This window comes from Macrotis lagotis, chromosome 1 (genome assembly GCF_037893015.1).
Source record: "Macrotis lagotis isolate mMagLag1 chromosome 1, bilby.v1.9.chrom.fasta, whole genome shotgun sequence".
Lineage (NCBI taxonomy): Eukaryota > Metazoa > Chordata > Mammalia > Peramelemorphia > Peramelidae > Macrotis > Macrotis lagotis.
The window spans coordinates 400,063,396-400,078,530 of NC_133658.1; the positions used below are offsets into that span (position 1 = coordinate 400,063,396).

Consider the following 15,135-nt stretch of genomic DNA (forward strand, 5'->3'; position numbering starts at 1 on the left):
AGAATATTCATTCAGCATTTAAATCTGGCATGAATCCAGGTCAGGCATGAGAAACAATGTGGTATGGTGGTTAGAAAACCTGCCTCAGTCAGGAAGATCTGAGTTCAAGTCTCAACTCTGGCATGTACTACATGTGTGACCCTGGACAAGTCACTGAATTCTTCAGTGTTTCAGGAAGCTCTCTAAGTCTAGATGTACTAGAGGTTATGACTTTCACTTATAGGGGGAACATCCAAGTGAAGCCTTTCCTCTGAGAAAGATCACAGGTCCAAATGAGTAAACAAAAAGTGCCAGACATTGATCTAAGCACTGGAGAAACAAAGATAAAAATAATCCTGACCCTCAAAAAAATTCCATGGGAGAAAAACATTTACATGGATAACTAAATACAAATTATATACAGAGACAATGCAAAGTGTAGAGGGACTGTGTGCTTACCATCTCAGAGAAGGGGAAGGAAGGGACAGAATTTGGAATTCAAAACTTTTTTTAAAATGTTAAACAAAATTTACATATAATTGGAGAGAATAAAATATTATTTAAAAATAAAATAAAATATTATTAAAAAATAAGAGGCTGAAGGTCCATGTATACAGAAGTTCTCCCCCTCCCCAATGTGTAGCATAGGGGTATCTCTGTAAAGCTTGAGGGAAAGCAGAATAGACCTCTTTAGTCTTCTTCCTCCATCCTTCTCCAAAGAAAACTTTCAATTCTTTCCAGAAAGAGGAGCAGAATGATCAGAGGCTACCACTCTGCTCTTCTTAGACAGAGGGGTACTGAGTAGGAGTTATGTCTGTATGATCCCTTAATTATTGTTAGTCCCAAAGAAATGATCAGATTCAGCCTAACTTTTGACAACTATGTCATCCATAGTCCATGGGGGATAGGACCCCAAGTTTTAAATCCAACGGATTGACTTCCTTCCCAAATACCAGTTCCACAATGAACACACATAACAAGTAGCCAAGACACCATCTTGTTTAAAGTTTATCACAGAGGAGGGCCAAGATGACGGAGAGAAGACAGGCACAGTTCTAAAGTCTCCTGATCTCTTCCCCATCTATCACATGAAACAAACCTCTTAAAAGAAATCCGAACCAGGAAACCCAGAAAGAAAAGCCAGGAGAGGAAAATCTACCTCAGGATTTGTCTCCCGCACCAGCCTTGGCTGAGTACCTGCAGGTGAGTCTGAGCTCCCAGGAAAGATCAGCCAGACCAACAGCTGAATCGGAACCGGGAGTCTGAGGGCCCAAGAGCCGGACCTGCTGGATCAGCGGTGGGGCTGGACGAAGTGGGCTTGGGTCCGCAGGGAAGCAGAGGCGCTGGTGTTGCTGCTGTCCCCCTGGAGCTTGGGGAAGGGGCTGCGGGGAGAGGTCTGGTGCAGGATAGCTGTGGACACCATCCCTGGGCTCCTCAGGTCTGAGAAACTCTGAGCCCAGGCCTCCATTGCACTGAGGTCTCCTCCCAAACAAATGCAAATTATTTCTGCCTCAGGCCCAGGTGTGTGAGCAAAAGAACCAGCCCAGCTGAGGAATCACCTCAGGCCAGGGTAAAGCCCACCATTGAGTGAAGGCAAAAGAATTCAATAGCTCCAATTCCCTCCCTCAAGCAAAGGGAGAAGGCCTCGCAACCAAGGTCACAGACACCCCAGAGAGGGCAACCAGCTCCTCCTACTGGCCAGCCTGAGAAACTGCACTCAGTAAAGCCTTTAGAGATCCCAAGCCCAGGTGAACCAGCCCCACCCAACTCAAGGTCTTAGCATAATGAAGAAGGGTCAGCAGAAAGGTGGATCCATAAAAAAATTCCTGGAAGGGAAAGACTCCAACCCAGAGAGACCTGGAACCTCTGAGGAGAATACAATCTGGTCTCCAGCACAGAAAGACTTCCTTGAAGAAATAAGGAAGGAGTTTAAAAATCAACTGGAAAATTTGGGGGAGACAATTAATACCTTGCGAAATGAGAATAATTCTCTCAGATCCTCAAATGAGCAAATGCAAAAAGAAATTAATTCTCTCAAAACCTCAATTGGTCAAATGGAAAGCTCTTTCAAAAGTAGAATCGACCAATTGGAAAAGGTTAATGAAGAAAACTCCTTCCACCAAAAAATAATTGAGTCTACAGAAACTAATGACTCCACGAGACAGCAAGAGTCAGTTAAACAAAATCAAAAAATAGAAAAAATAGAAGCAAATGTGAAATACCTCATCAACAAAACCACTGACCTCAAGAATAGATCAAGGAGGGGAAACCTGAAAATTATAGGACTTCCTGAAAACATTGAAGAGAAAAAAAGCCTGGACTTAATATTACAGGATCTAGTGATGGAAAACTGCCCTGACATCATGGAATCGGAGGGCAAAGTAGTTATTGAAAGAGTACATCAATCCCCACCAGAAAAAGATCCTAAAAGGAAAACACCAAGGAATGTTGTGGCCAAACTCCAGAACTATCAGATAAAAGAGAAAATCCTGCAAGCAGCCAGAAAGAAACAATTTAAATATCAAGGAGCCACAGTAAGGATCACGCAAGACCTGGCTGCATCAACTTTAAGGGATCAAAGGGCCTGGAATGAGATATTTTGAAGAGCATGGGAGCTTGGAATGCAGCCAAAAATATACTTTCCTGCAAAGCTGAGCCTTCTCTTCCAGGGAAAAAGATGGACATTTAATGAAATGGAAGAATTCCAAAAATTTCTGATGAAAAGACCGGAGCTAAACAGAAAATTTGGATATCAAACAGGAGGTTCAAGAGACACATGAAAAGGTAAAAAAAAGGGGGGGGATGGTAAAAGGAAAAAAAATGCAATCCAGCAAGTTGAACCTGGCTATATCCCAGCAAGGGGGGGGGGTAGAAACTCTCATAAATCCTGAGAATCCTGACAAATGTAACTCTAACAGAGAGAATATGCCTAGCCAGAAATGCTAGACATCCATGACCTCTCCAGGAGACTGATATCTAATGGGATGTAACTGGCTTTAACTCCACCGGGGAGAAAGACTCTAATAACTCTCAGGAATTTGGACTCTATTCAACAGAATATACTGAACTAGAAGGGTCAGACACTCAGAATTTTCTATGACTTAGATAGAATGATCTAAAAAAAATACACTACCTCCCTAAAAAGGGGGACAGGAAAGAGACAGGAGGAGGGAGGGGATTGAATGGGACAAATCTCATTACACTAAGAGGTACAAAAAATAATAGAGGGGAAGAAGGGAGTAGAGGAGAAACACCTGAATCTTATTCTCATCAGACTTGGCTTAAAGTCAACCTACACATACTCAGTTAACTTATAAAACATCTAACCTTTCAAGAAGTAAAAGGGGAAAAGGGGAGGGGGGACAGAGAAAGGGAAGGGGAGTGGAGGAAATAAGGGGAAATAACAAAAGGAAGGGAAGGGAACAGGGAAAGGGGAAAGAAAGGGGAGGGAGTGATATAGGAGGGCAAACACACTGAAGGGGGTGTATTCAAAAACAAAATACTGGGGAATATGGATAAAAGGGGGGAAAGGGGAAAAATACAAACAGAGGGAAGATAGCACAGAGGGCAATAAAGAATTAGTAATCATAACCTCAAATGTGAATGGGATGAACTCTCCCTTAAAATATAAGCAAATAGCAGAGTGGATTAAAAACCAGAATCCTACAATATGCTGCTTACAAGAAACTCATTTGAAGCAGAGAGATACATATAGAGTAAAGGTAAAAGGTTGGAGCAAAATATATTTTGCTTCAGCTGAAGTAAAAAAAGCAGGGATAGCAATCCTTATCTCAGACAAAGCAGCAGAAAAAATAGATAGCATTAAAAGAGATAAGGAAGGAAACTTTATCCTCCTAAAAGGTACTATAGACAATAAAGTCATTTCAATATTGAATATATATGCACCCAGTGGGACAGCACCCAAATTCTTAGAGGAGAAGCTGAAAGAATTACAGGAAGACATAGACAGCAAAACTCTACTAGTAGGAGACCTCAACCTCCCGCTATCAGATCTAGATAAATCAAATCATAAAACAAACAAGAAAGAAATTAGGGAGGTAAATAGATTATTAGAAAAATTAGATATGGTAGACTTATGGAGGAAACTGAATGGGGATAGGAAGGAATATACCTTTTTCTCTGCAGTACATGGAACTTATACAAAAATTGACCATGTACTAGGACATAAAAACCTAATGATCAACTGCAGAAAGGCAGAAATAGTGAATACATCTTTCTCAGATCACAATGCAATAAAAGTCATATGCAGTACTGAGCCAAGGAGATACAGACCCAGAGCAAATTGGAAACTGAATAACCTCATCTTAAAAAATGAGTGGACCAAAAAACAAATTATAGAAAGAATTAACCATTTTATCCTAGATAATGATAATAATGAAACAACATACCAAAACCTATGGGATTCATTCAAAGCAATTCTCAGGGGATATATTATAGGTCTAAATGCTCATATGAAAGAGGAAATCAATGAACTAAACATGCAACTAAAAAAATTAGAGAAAGAACAAATCAAAAATCCCCAATCAAATACCAAATTAGAAATTTTAAAAAATCAAAGGATAAATTAATAAAATTGAAAGCAAAAAAACTATTGAATTAATAAATAAAACCAAAAGTTGGTATTATGAAAAAACCAATAAAATTGATAAACCTCTGGTCAATTTGATTAAAAAAAGAAAGAAGAAAACCAAATTGCTAGTATTATAAATGAAAAAGGTGAACTCACCACCAATGAGGAGGAAATTAAAGTAATAATTCGAAATTATTTTGCCCAACTTTATGCCAATAAATTTGATAATCTAAGTGAAATGGATGAATATTTAAAAAAATATAAGTTGCCCAGGTTAAATGAAGAAGAGATTAAATACCTGAACAACCCTATCTCAGAAAAAGAAATTCAACAAGCCATTAGTGAACTCCCTAAAAAAAATCTCCGGGGCCTGATGGATTCACAAGTGAATTCTACCAAACATTTAAGGAACAATTGGTTCCAATCCTATATAAACTCTTTGGAAAAATAGGGAAAGATGGAACTCTGCCTAACTCTTTCTATGAAACCAATATGGTACTGCTACCTAAACCAGGAAGAGTTAAAACAGAGAAAGAAAATTATAGACCTATTTCCCTCATGAATATAGATGCAAAAATCCTAAATAAAATCTTAGCAAAATGACTACAACAAGTCATCACTAGGATAATACATTATGATCAAGTAGGATTTATTCCAGGAATGCAGGGTTGGTTCAATATTAGGAAAACTGTTAGTATACTCAATTATATCAATAACAAACCTATCAGAAACAATATGATCATATCAATAGATGCTGAAAAAGCTTTTGACAAAATACAGCGTCCATTCCTATTAAAAGCACTAGAGAGTGTAGGAATAAATGGACTGTTCCTTAAAATAATGAGTAGTATCTATCTGAAACCATCAACAAGCATTATACTAAATGGGGAGAGGCTAGAGGCATTCCCAATAAGATCAGGGGTTAAACAAGGGTGCCCATTATCACCACTACTATTCAATATTGTATTAGAAATGTTAGCATCAGCAATTAGAGGAGAAAAAGAAATTAAAGGAATTAGAATTGGGAAGGAAGAGACAAAACTCTCACTATTTGCAGATGACATGATGGTCTACCTAGAGAATCCCAGGAAATCATCTAAAAAACTACTGGAAACAATTAGCAATTTTAGCAAAGTTGCAGGTTATAAAATAAACCCCCATAAATCCTCAACTTTCCTATATATGACTAGGAAGAAACAGCAGGAAGAGCTAGAAAGAGAAATTCCATTCAAAGTAACCTCAGACAGTGTAAAATACTTGGGAGTCTATTTGCCAAGACAGACTCAGAATCTTTTTGAAAACAATTATAAAACACTTCTCACACAAATTAAATCAGATTTAAATAACTGGGCAAATATCAACTGCTCATGGATAGGTAGAGCTAATATAATAAAAATGACAATTCTACCAAAACTAAACTATCTGTTTAGTGCCCTACCAATTAAAATTCCAAAAAATTACTTTAATGAGCTAGAAAAAATTGTAAGTAAATTCATATGGAGGAATAAAAAGTCAAGAATTGCCAGGAGCTTAATGAAAAAAAAATGCAAACGAAGGTGGCTTAGCACTACCAGATCTAAAATTATATTATAAAGCATCAGTCATCAAAACCATTTGGTATTGGCTAAGAAATAGAGTGGTGGACCAGTGGAATAGACTAGGTGTAAAAGCAGGAGAGGATTATAGTAATCTGCTGTTTGATAAAACCCAAAGAGTCAGGCCACAGGGATAAAAACTCCCTCTTTGATAAAAACTGCTGGGATAATTGGAAGTTAGTATGGAAGAAACTTAGATTAGACCAACACCTCACACCCTTTGCCAAGATAAGATCCAAATGGTTACAGGACATAGACATAAAAAACAATACTATAAGCAAATTAGAAGATCAAGGACTAGTCTACCTGTCAGATCTATGGAAAGGGGAACAGTTTATGACTAAGGAAGAGTTGGAGAACATCACTAAAAACCAATTAGATGATTTCGATTACATTAAATTAAAAAGGTTTTGCACAGGTAAAACCAATGTAATCAAAATCAAAAGAAAAGTAGTAAATTGGGAAACAATATTTACAATTAATGATTCTGACAAAGGACTCATTTCTAAAATATACAGAGAACTGAGTCATATTTTTAAAACAAAAAGCCATTCCCCAATTGACAAATGGTCAAAGGATATGCAAAGGCAATTTACAGATGAGGAGATCAAAGCAATCCATAGCCATATGAAAAAATGCTCTAAATCATTAATTATTAGAGAAATGCAAATTAAAGCTTTATTGAGGTACCACCTCACACCTCTCAGATTGGCCAGTATGACCAGGAAGGATAATGATCATTGTTGGAAGGGATGTGGGAAATCTGGGACACTATTACACTGTAGGTGGAGCTGTGAACTCATCCAACCCTTCTGTAGAGCTATTTGGAACTATGCCCAAAGGGCAACAAAAATGTGCATACCCTTTGCCCCAGCAATACCACTACTGGGTCTATACCCTGAAGAGATGAGGAAAAGGGTAAAAACATTACTTGTACAAAAGTATTTATAGTAGCCCTCTTTGTGGTGGCAAAGAATTGGAAATCCAGTAAATGTCCTTCAGTTGGGGAATGGTTTAGCAAACTGTGGTATATGTATGTCATGGAATACTATTGTTCTATTAGAAATCAGGAGGGACGGGATTTCAGGGAAACCTGGAGGGATTTGCATGAACTGATGCTGAGTGAGATGAGCAGAACCAGAAAAACACTGTACACCCTAACAGTGACTTGGGAGTGATGTTCAACCTTGAAGGACTTTCTCATTCCATCAGTGTAACAATTGGGAACAGTTTTTGGCTGTCTGCAAAGCAGAGTACCATCTGTATCCAGATAAGGAGCTGTGGAGTTTGAACAAAGTACAAGGACTATTCCCTTTAATTCGGAAAAAAAAAACCCAGATGTCTTATGGTTTGATCTGGTTACCTCTGAGAATTCTGTTCTCTTTAAGGGTATGATTTCTCTCTCATCACACCCAATTTGGATCTAGGTACAACATGGAAACAAAGTAAAGACTGATGGAGTGCTATCTGTGGGGGGGGGGGGGGAGAGGGAAGCAAGATTGGGGGAAAACTGTAGAACTCAAATAATATCTTTAATAAACATTCTATTGCTTTAACAAAAAAAAAAGTTTATCACAACAAAATCAGTTTCCTAAATATAGGAAACTATATATGTGACGACACAGAGTGAAGAAGTACTCCCATTGAGAGTGAAATAACTATATCTCACCTAAGGGGAAGTTCCCTGACATCTCTAGTGAAGCAAGCTGGGAATGATGGTGATGATGTTGTCTTTTGTTCTCAGGAAGAAACCATGACATGTTCATGAATTGTATTTGAGGGAGGGGTGCCATGTTATATCACTAGCAAGCCGAGAACAGGAACATGATGGAGACTGCCAGTCCCTCTCATGTCTTCCCAGTCTTTTCTTTCAGTAACTTGAAGAAAGATTAGGCTTCTTCCATCTTCCCTTTCAAAGTTAAGAGCCAAAAGCATCCAAGGTAACTCAATAATAAAAGTCTGATGAAGAGTTCTCCCACTCTTGACAATTCCACCCCAGCCCTCATGCAGGGGAGAGCATTCATCTCCACTAATAATGAAAAATAGGGTTACACAACTAATGTGGAAAGAGGTGGACTCTAACAACAAAGGACAGCCAGAGAGGATTCATGAAGAAGGTGGCCTCCATTTCATTAAATGTAAAATGAGAGCTGGAGAAGGAAATGGCAAACCACTCCAGTCTTTTTTGCCAATAAAACCCAAAAATGGGGTCAAGAAGAGCTGGACATGATTGAACTGATTCAAGAATAGCAACATGTAGTGACACCTGAGCAGAGCTGAGAAGGAAGCTAGGAATTCCAAAAGCCTAAAGAAATTCTTGGTTGAAAAGGGGAAATTTTTTTAATGACTGTTGCTCTAATTAAATTAGCTAATAAGCTGAAGATCTCTCCAAATTTAAGAACCTTCTCAGAGCATCCAGCTTTCAGAGAAGCCCATGAGACTCAGGGTCATGAGGAAGACAAGGAATAGAGGTAGAGAGGAGATGAGTATGAAAAGAGAGCTTCCCTGATCCTTCCATCTAGGTATGATCTTTCCTGCAGTTGACCTAGCATTATATATCCTTCTTAATGCATTTAACTGAATCAGTGAATGTTAAATGCTAAAAGAAACCTAAATAAACATTCAGTTCAACTTCCTAATTTTACAGATGAGGGAATCAAGGGTCAAAAGGGGCAAGTTACTTGGTCAAAGTCATTAGGAGATGTTAAACAAGAATTCAAAACCAGAACCTTGGACTTTTAAGTTTGATACAACATAATTTTGCCCTTAAATTCTGCATTCTGTTTTATTCATGTGTCCATTTCTTATGCTTCTTGATAAACTATAAAGTCCATGAGAGTGTGGACTGTATCCTGTGTTGTAGGATACAAGATGATACTTTGTACTATCTCATCTAGAGGTACACTCTACCATAGAAGTTACTTAATAAATTCTTGTCAAGTGAGTGAGTGGTTGGGTGGGATAGATGAACAGATGGTAAGATGGATGGACAGATGGATCAATGGAAGAACAATCAGATGGACATCAGAACAAAAATCAACTAATTGTAATTTAGTAGGTGATGACTAAAACTATTCCTGAGCAAAGCAGGAGAGAGAAATAGGCAGGTTAACACAGCAAAGAATAAAAAAGGAAAGAGAAGGGGTAAGAAGGTACTACATAATATAGAATTTGAATTCAGTAAAGGAGGAAATGTGTAAATGACAGAGATGATGGAGAAGAGTCAAGATGATGTATTGCCAGAAAAAAAAAGGATCCAGGGCTTCCCTGCCTATGTCATCTAGTGTACTAATTATCATCTATATCTATTAACAAAATCATCATGGCCTTTGAGAAACCCATTTCAAAACTGAAATCCTCATTGCTATGAAATAGTTTTCTGGTCAACAGAATCATAGAACTCAGAACAGAAGTGTCAGACACAAGCTATCTACTGGTCAATGCTGCTGGAACCAGAGCAAGGTCTAACTGAGAAAAATTTAACAAAAATCAGTAAAAATGCAATAGAACACAGATGTCACTGTACGATTCTCTAAGCCACTCTGCAGCCAAAGAGATCTTTATATACGATTTAGTGGCCTCATTTCTATTTACGACTTAGAGCACAAGATCCACCTGCCTTAGAACACAAGTGTAACTCCCAGGTCCTCTGTCTCAAAATCCAGTGTTCTTTATACTATACTAAACTGCTTCCTCTCATAATCCAGCATAAGCCCCTCCTCTTCACCCTCTCTTTAGCAGGCACAAGGTTAAATACCTGAAGGATACCCTCAATTTAAATTCTGGCAACCAGGAGAGCAAAAAGAGGACATCAGAAAGAGGCTTTGCTCAGAAGCATTGACCTCTAGGAACTTCCTATTCTTGTGCTGAATCATGCAGAGGCCAATAGGATCCAATAGGATCATGACACTTGCCCTGCTCTGGGATGGAGTTGCCCAGTCCACACTTAGAAATGGGGCAGTTGTACTCCCTGGGTGACCTTCACTATTGATGAGTCTGAGATAGAAGCTCATAGAACAGGAGGAAACCCTGCTGGCTTCCAGACTTCTGGGTCATCCTGATTGGCAGATGCTCCTAACTGGGCCAGGTAAGGCCTGGGGTAAGCCAGAGAGCAGAGGCTATTTAGAGACAAGCAGTCATATCCTGCACCTCCCTCCTGTTAGTGACAAGAACAAGAGGGTAAAGCCAGTACCTTCAAAGCTCAAAGAGCAGCCAAGCTGGAAAGGATATCAGAAGCCATAGCAACAACCAACCCCTTTCTAGAGCACTTTAAGATTTACTATGTGCTTTCCCTACAGCAACCCCATGAGGTAGAGAGAGCACAGTTCACCACAGTTTCCCAAAGTGGGAAACAGACTTTCAGAAAATCAAAATGTCTTGGCCCATATCACAAAACTAGTGAACTCAAGTCTCCTGAATCCAAGTCTAGCACTCCTTTTAGGGCATCCCATTTTCTCTAGATGTGAGCAAGAGAATCCCTGCTATGTCAACTCAGCAAGCAAATATCTAGTTGCAACAAGACAACCTCCAGCATATAGGGAACTCACCAAGGATTCACACTGTGCTATCTACAGGAATCAGTCCTCCAGAGCAGAAATGTCCAATCCTGCAGCCTGCAGACTGCAACACTCCCCAGTGCAGCTAGAACCAGATTAAAATGCCATTGGAGGGCTTGCTTCAGCAGCACATATACTAAAATTGAAATGATACCAACTAGATTAGCATGGCCCCTATGCAAGGATGACATGCAAATTCATGAAGTTCCATATTTTTAAATCTACCATTTGATAAACCCAAAGACTCCAGTTCTGGCACATGAACTCATTATCTGACAAAAAAATTGGGAAAACTGGAAAGTAGTATGGCAGAAACTAGGCATAGACCAACATCTCACAACCTAAACCAAAATCAAGCTAAAATGGTTACATGATTCATATATAAAATATATAAACCAATTAGGAGAACAAGGAATAGTTTATCTGTCAGATTTTTGGAAAGGGGAGGAGTTTATGATCAAACAAGAGAGAGAGAACATTATAAAATGCAAAATGGATAGTTTTGATTAAATTAAAATTTTTTTGCACAAATAAAACCAATGGAACCAAGATTAGAAGAACCATGGAAAGCTGGGAAACAGTTTTTTACAGCTAGCCTTTCTGATAAAGGGAACATTTCTAAATTATATAGACAACTGAGTCAAATTTATAAAAATGAAAATCATTCCCCAATAGATAAATGGTCAAAGAACATGAACAGGCAATTTTCAGACATAGAAATTAAAATTACCTATAGTTGTATGAAAAAATGCTCTAAATAAATATTGTTAGAGAAATGCAAATTAAAACATCCTGACACATCTACGAAATTGATTAATAGGACAAAAAAGGAAAATAATAAATGTTGGAAGGGATGTGGGAAAACCAGGGCACTAACAGTGTTGGTAGAGTTGTGAACTAATCCAACCATTTTGGAGAGTAATTTGAAACTGCCCAAAGAACTATAAAATTATGCATATCCTATGATATAGTAATGCCATTACTAGGTCTGTATCCCAAAGAGATCATAAAAAAAGAAAAAAACTATATGTACAAAAATAGAGCAGATCTTTTTGTAGTAGCAAAGAATTGAAAATTAAGGGGATGCCTATCAACTGGAGAATGGCTGGAAAAATTATAGTATATGAATGTGATGTAATACTATTGTTCTGTGAAAAATCATGAGCAGGTAGATTTTTAGAAAAACCTGGACTTACATGAACTGATACTGAGTTAAGTGAGGAGAAACAGGAAAACATTGACCACATTAACGGCAATATTGTATGACGACTAACTATGATAGATTTAGCTTTTCTCAGTAGTATAATGACCAAAGACAATTCTAAAAGACATTTATGATGGAAAATGCTATCTACTTCCAGAGAAAGTACAATGGAGGCTGACTACAGGCCAAAGCATACTATTTTCACTTTTTTAAATTTGTTAAATTTCTTTCTCACAGTTTTTTTCTCTCTTGTTATGATTCTTCTTTCACAATATGACTAATATGGAAATATGTTTAACATGAGGATAGAGCACTGGCCTTGGATTGAGGAGGATGGGAATTCAAATATGGCCTCAGACACTGGGTGAGCTGGGTGACCTTAGGCAAGTCACTTAACCCTGATTGCCTCACATCCAGGGCCATCTCCAATTGTCCTGATTCATATCTGGCCATGGGACTCAGATGGCTATAGAGGGAAAAGTAAGACTGGTAAATTAGCAGAGCTCTCCCTCACTCAAATACAATTCAATGCTTGTCATGGCATCACCTCCCTGTTGTCATAGTCTTCTTTGAAAATGAAGGACAGGGCAGCTAGCTGGCGCAGTGGATAAAGCACCGGCCCTGGAATCAGGAGTGCCTGGATTCAAATCCGGGCTCAGACACTTAATAATTACCTAGCTGTGTGGCCTTGGGCAAGCCACTTAACCCCATTTGTCTTGCAAAAAAAAATACCTAAAAAAAAAAGAAAAGAAAATTTAGGACATATATTATTATATTAGATTAGTTGCTCTCATAAGGAGGGGAGAGAGAAGGGAATGAGGTAGAAAAATGGGGAACTCAAAATCTTTCAAAAAAATGTTGAAAATTATCTTTACATGTAATTGGAAAAAATAAAAGGAAAAAATGCCATTGGAAAATACATAACAAAATATAGAGAGAGAGCCAGCATAGACAATGTCGTTTTATGGTTTTCTAGGCACCCAGCCTAGGGCCTACAGGGATCTGAGGTTGACACTATTACTCCAGAGCCACAGTGATCTTCTTTTTAAGAAGGCTTTAATTACATGATCTCAAGGCTAGTAATAAGAATAATTAGTATATGAATCCATCTGGAGGCCCATCTGTAATAGAGACTTTGTAATGGGGGATATATAATAGATGTAGAGCAGGGCATAGCCACAGGGACACAGAGGTAAAGTCCTTCCAGAAGCTGTTGGTCCTGACATTGTCCCTCCCTCATAAAAACTGCCATTTAAGCTAAAGCAAAGCAAAGCCCAAGTCTGTCCCTTGAAGCTGAGTGGGAACCAGAACTGGTTCTCAAGTATGTCTGAGCCTCCCAGCATGTAGAACATTGGTTCAGCAAGCAGGACTAGAATTTGGAGGTGGGGGGAGAGTTAAAATCACAATTCCCAATTCCCCATTTAATTCTGCAGATTATAAAAACCAGTGGAGGGAAGAAGACAGTACTTATGCAAAGGTAGAGAGTTTAAAGAAAGGATGAAATGCCCGTGGGCACTTCTACCTGAGCACATGTAGAGATTAGGAAATAATTGGATTTGTCTAGTTCTTTCACATGGGACAAGAAGGAGCAGAGACAGAACAAGCTACCCTATTCTGTTACTTGGCAAAAACTGCTTTGGTAGGAACTTAATATAAAAAAAATAGCACAGATTTAGCATAAAGGGAGCATCAACTATCAGATCTGGGAAGGACCTTAGAGATCAACCTGTCTAATCTTCTCCTTTTACAAAATAAGAAACTGAGGCCAAGAAAGAACTTGTAATCATGGCAATACCTGAATTCATAGCACAAATTCATAGTTAGATGGAAGGATTTTCTGTCTATACCATGTACATATTAGTGCAACACACACACATACACACATCTGCATGCACAGACATACTTGCAAACATATGCACATGTACACACATATACATACACATATATCCCTTAATCCTTCATAGAGGAATGAAAGGGAAAGGAATGACCTCAATGACATATTCATCAGAGACTAATCAACCCCATCACTATTTCTATTGCAGGGAGAAAGGGAATAATGACAAGACTTCACTCTCTCCCTCAACCCTTTTCCTTACCCAAACACCAGCAAACCCCATAATGGGGTCACAAAACCAAAGAACAAAAAAGTAGAAGTCTGGAGAAGCCTCAGAAGTCATCTAGTTCAACCTAATTGTGACCTCTACAATGCTTCTAACAAATGATCAGTCCTTGCTTGAAGGCTTTCACTGAGGTGGAAACAGACATAGACCCTTAACTTTTGCATAGCTTTAATCATTTGATAGCTTTCCCTTACAACTAGCCTGAATCTACCCTTTCTGCAACTTCTAGTCATTGCTACTATTTCCATTCTCTGGAGCCAAACACAAATCCCATTCTTTTTTTGACTTGTAACTCAGGCTTGTCTGGGCCCTTGTCAAAGTGCCCTTGAGGGGTCTTTGGAGCATGTTCAGATAGCCTAATGGAGGGGTATCTGCATTCCCTACCAAGTAGATAGGTGGGGCTTCTTTTGATTGATTGCCTGTATCCTCTTTTTGGTCACTCATTTCTGTTGCACCTTCCCGCTATACATTCACCGAAAACACTGGTGCCATGAACTGAACAAGGGAAGAGAAAGGAATTATTTCCTCTGCTCTCCCCTTTTTACTCTGGTTCCAAGAAATGGACCTAGAGTACTTGTTTTATATTGTTTATTCTTAGTTTCTGTTGTATCTGTATGTTCTTTCTTTCTGTTGTACCTGTTTGTTCTTAGTTTCAGGCACCAGAAGGACCCCAGTTCAAGCCTTGAACAGCCTTAGAGCTAAGATTGCAGGCAGGATGGTGCAATCAACCTATCCAACTTGAACTAAAGTCAAAAGAGATTTCTGGACTTCAAACTGGGACTAAGCTCTCTAGGAACCAACCTAAGCTCTGAACCTAATCTCCTTCCTCTTCCCAGAGCCTGATGTGGTTCAAAGGAGACTGATTATGTGATTATATATTTTGAAGTAAATTATGTCTTTATAAAAAATAACATGAGTTTTAGTGGTTAAATGGACCTGGGGGTGAAAGGGATAATCCCCTACATTTGAGGCAATAATATCAGTAGAGGCTGAAACCATTTGCAGAGAGCCTAGGCACCCTACTCCCCTTACCCAAGTTCGCCTCAAGGGAACCAGAGTACACTGAAGGAGTGGTGAAATGTAAACTCTC

The 15,135-nt window shown here is 38.7% G+C and overlaps 1 protein-coding gene and 1 pseudogene across 1 annotated transcript in view; one reads left to right on the forward strand and one right to left on the reverse strand.

Moving 5' to 3' along the window:
- Positions 1-15,135, reverse strand: part of ADAMTS2 (ADAM metallopeptidase with thrombospondin type 1 motif 2) — a 478,959-nt gene that overhangs the window by 389,851 nt on the left and 73,973 nt on the right. The window lies entirely within an intron of this gene.
- LOC141510524 (U6 spliceosomal RNA) lies at positions 10,838-10,938 on the forward strand (annotated as a pseudogene).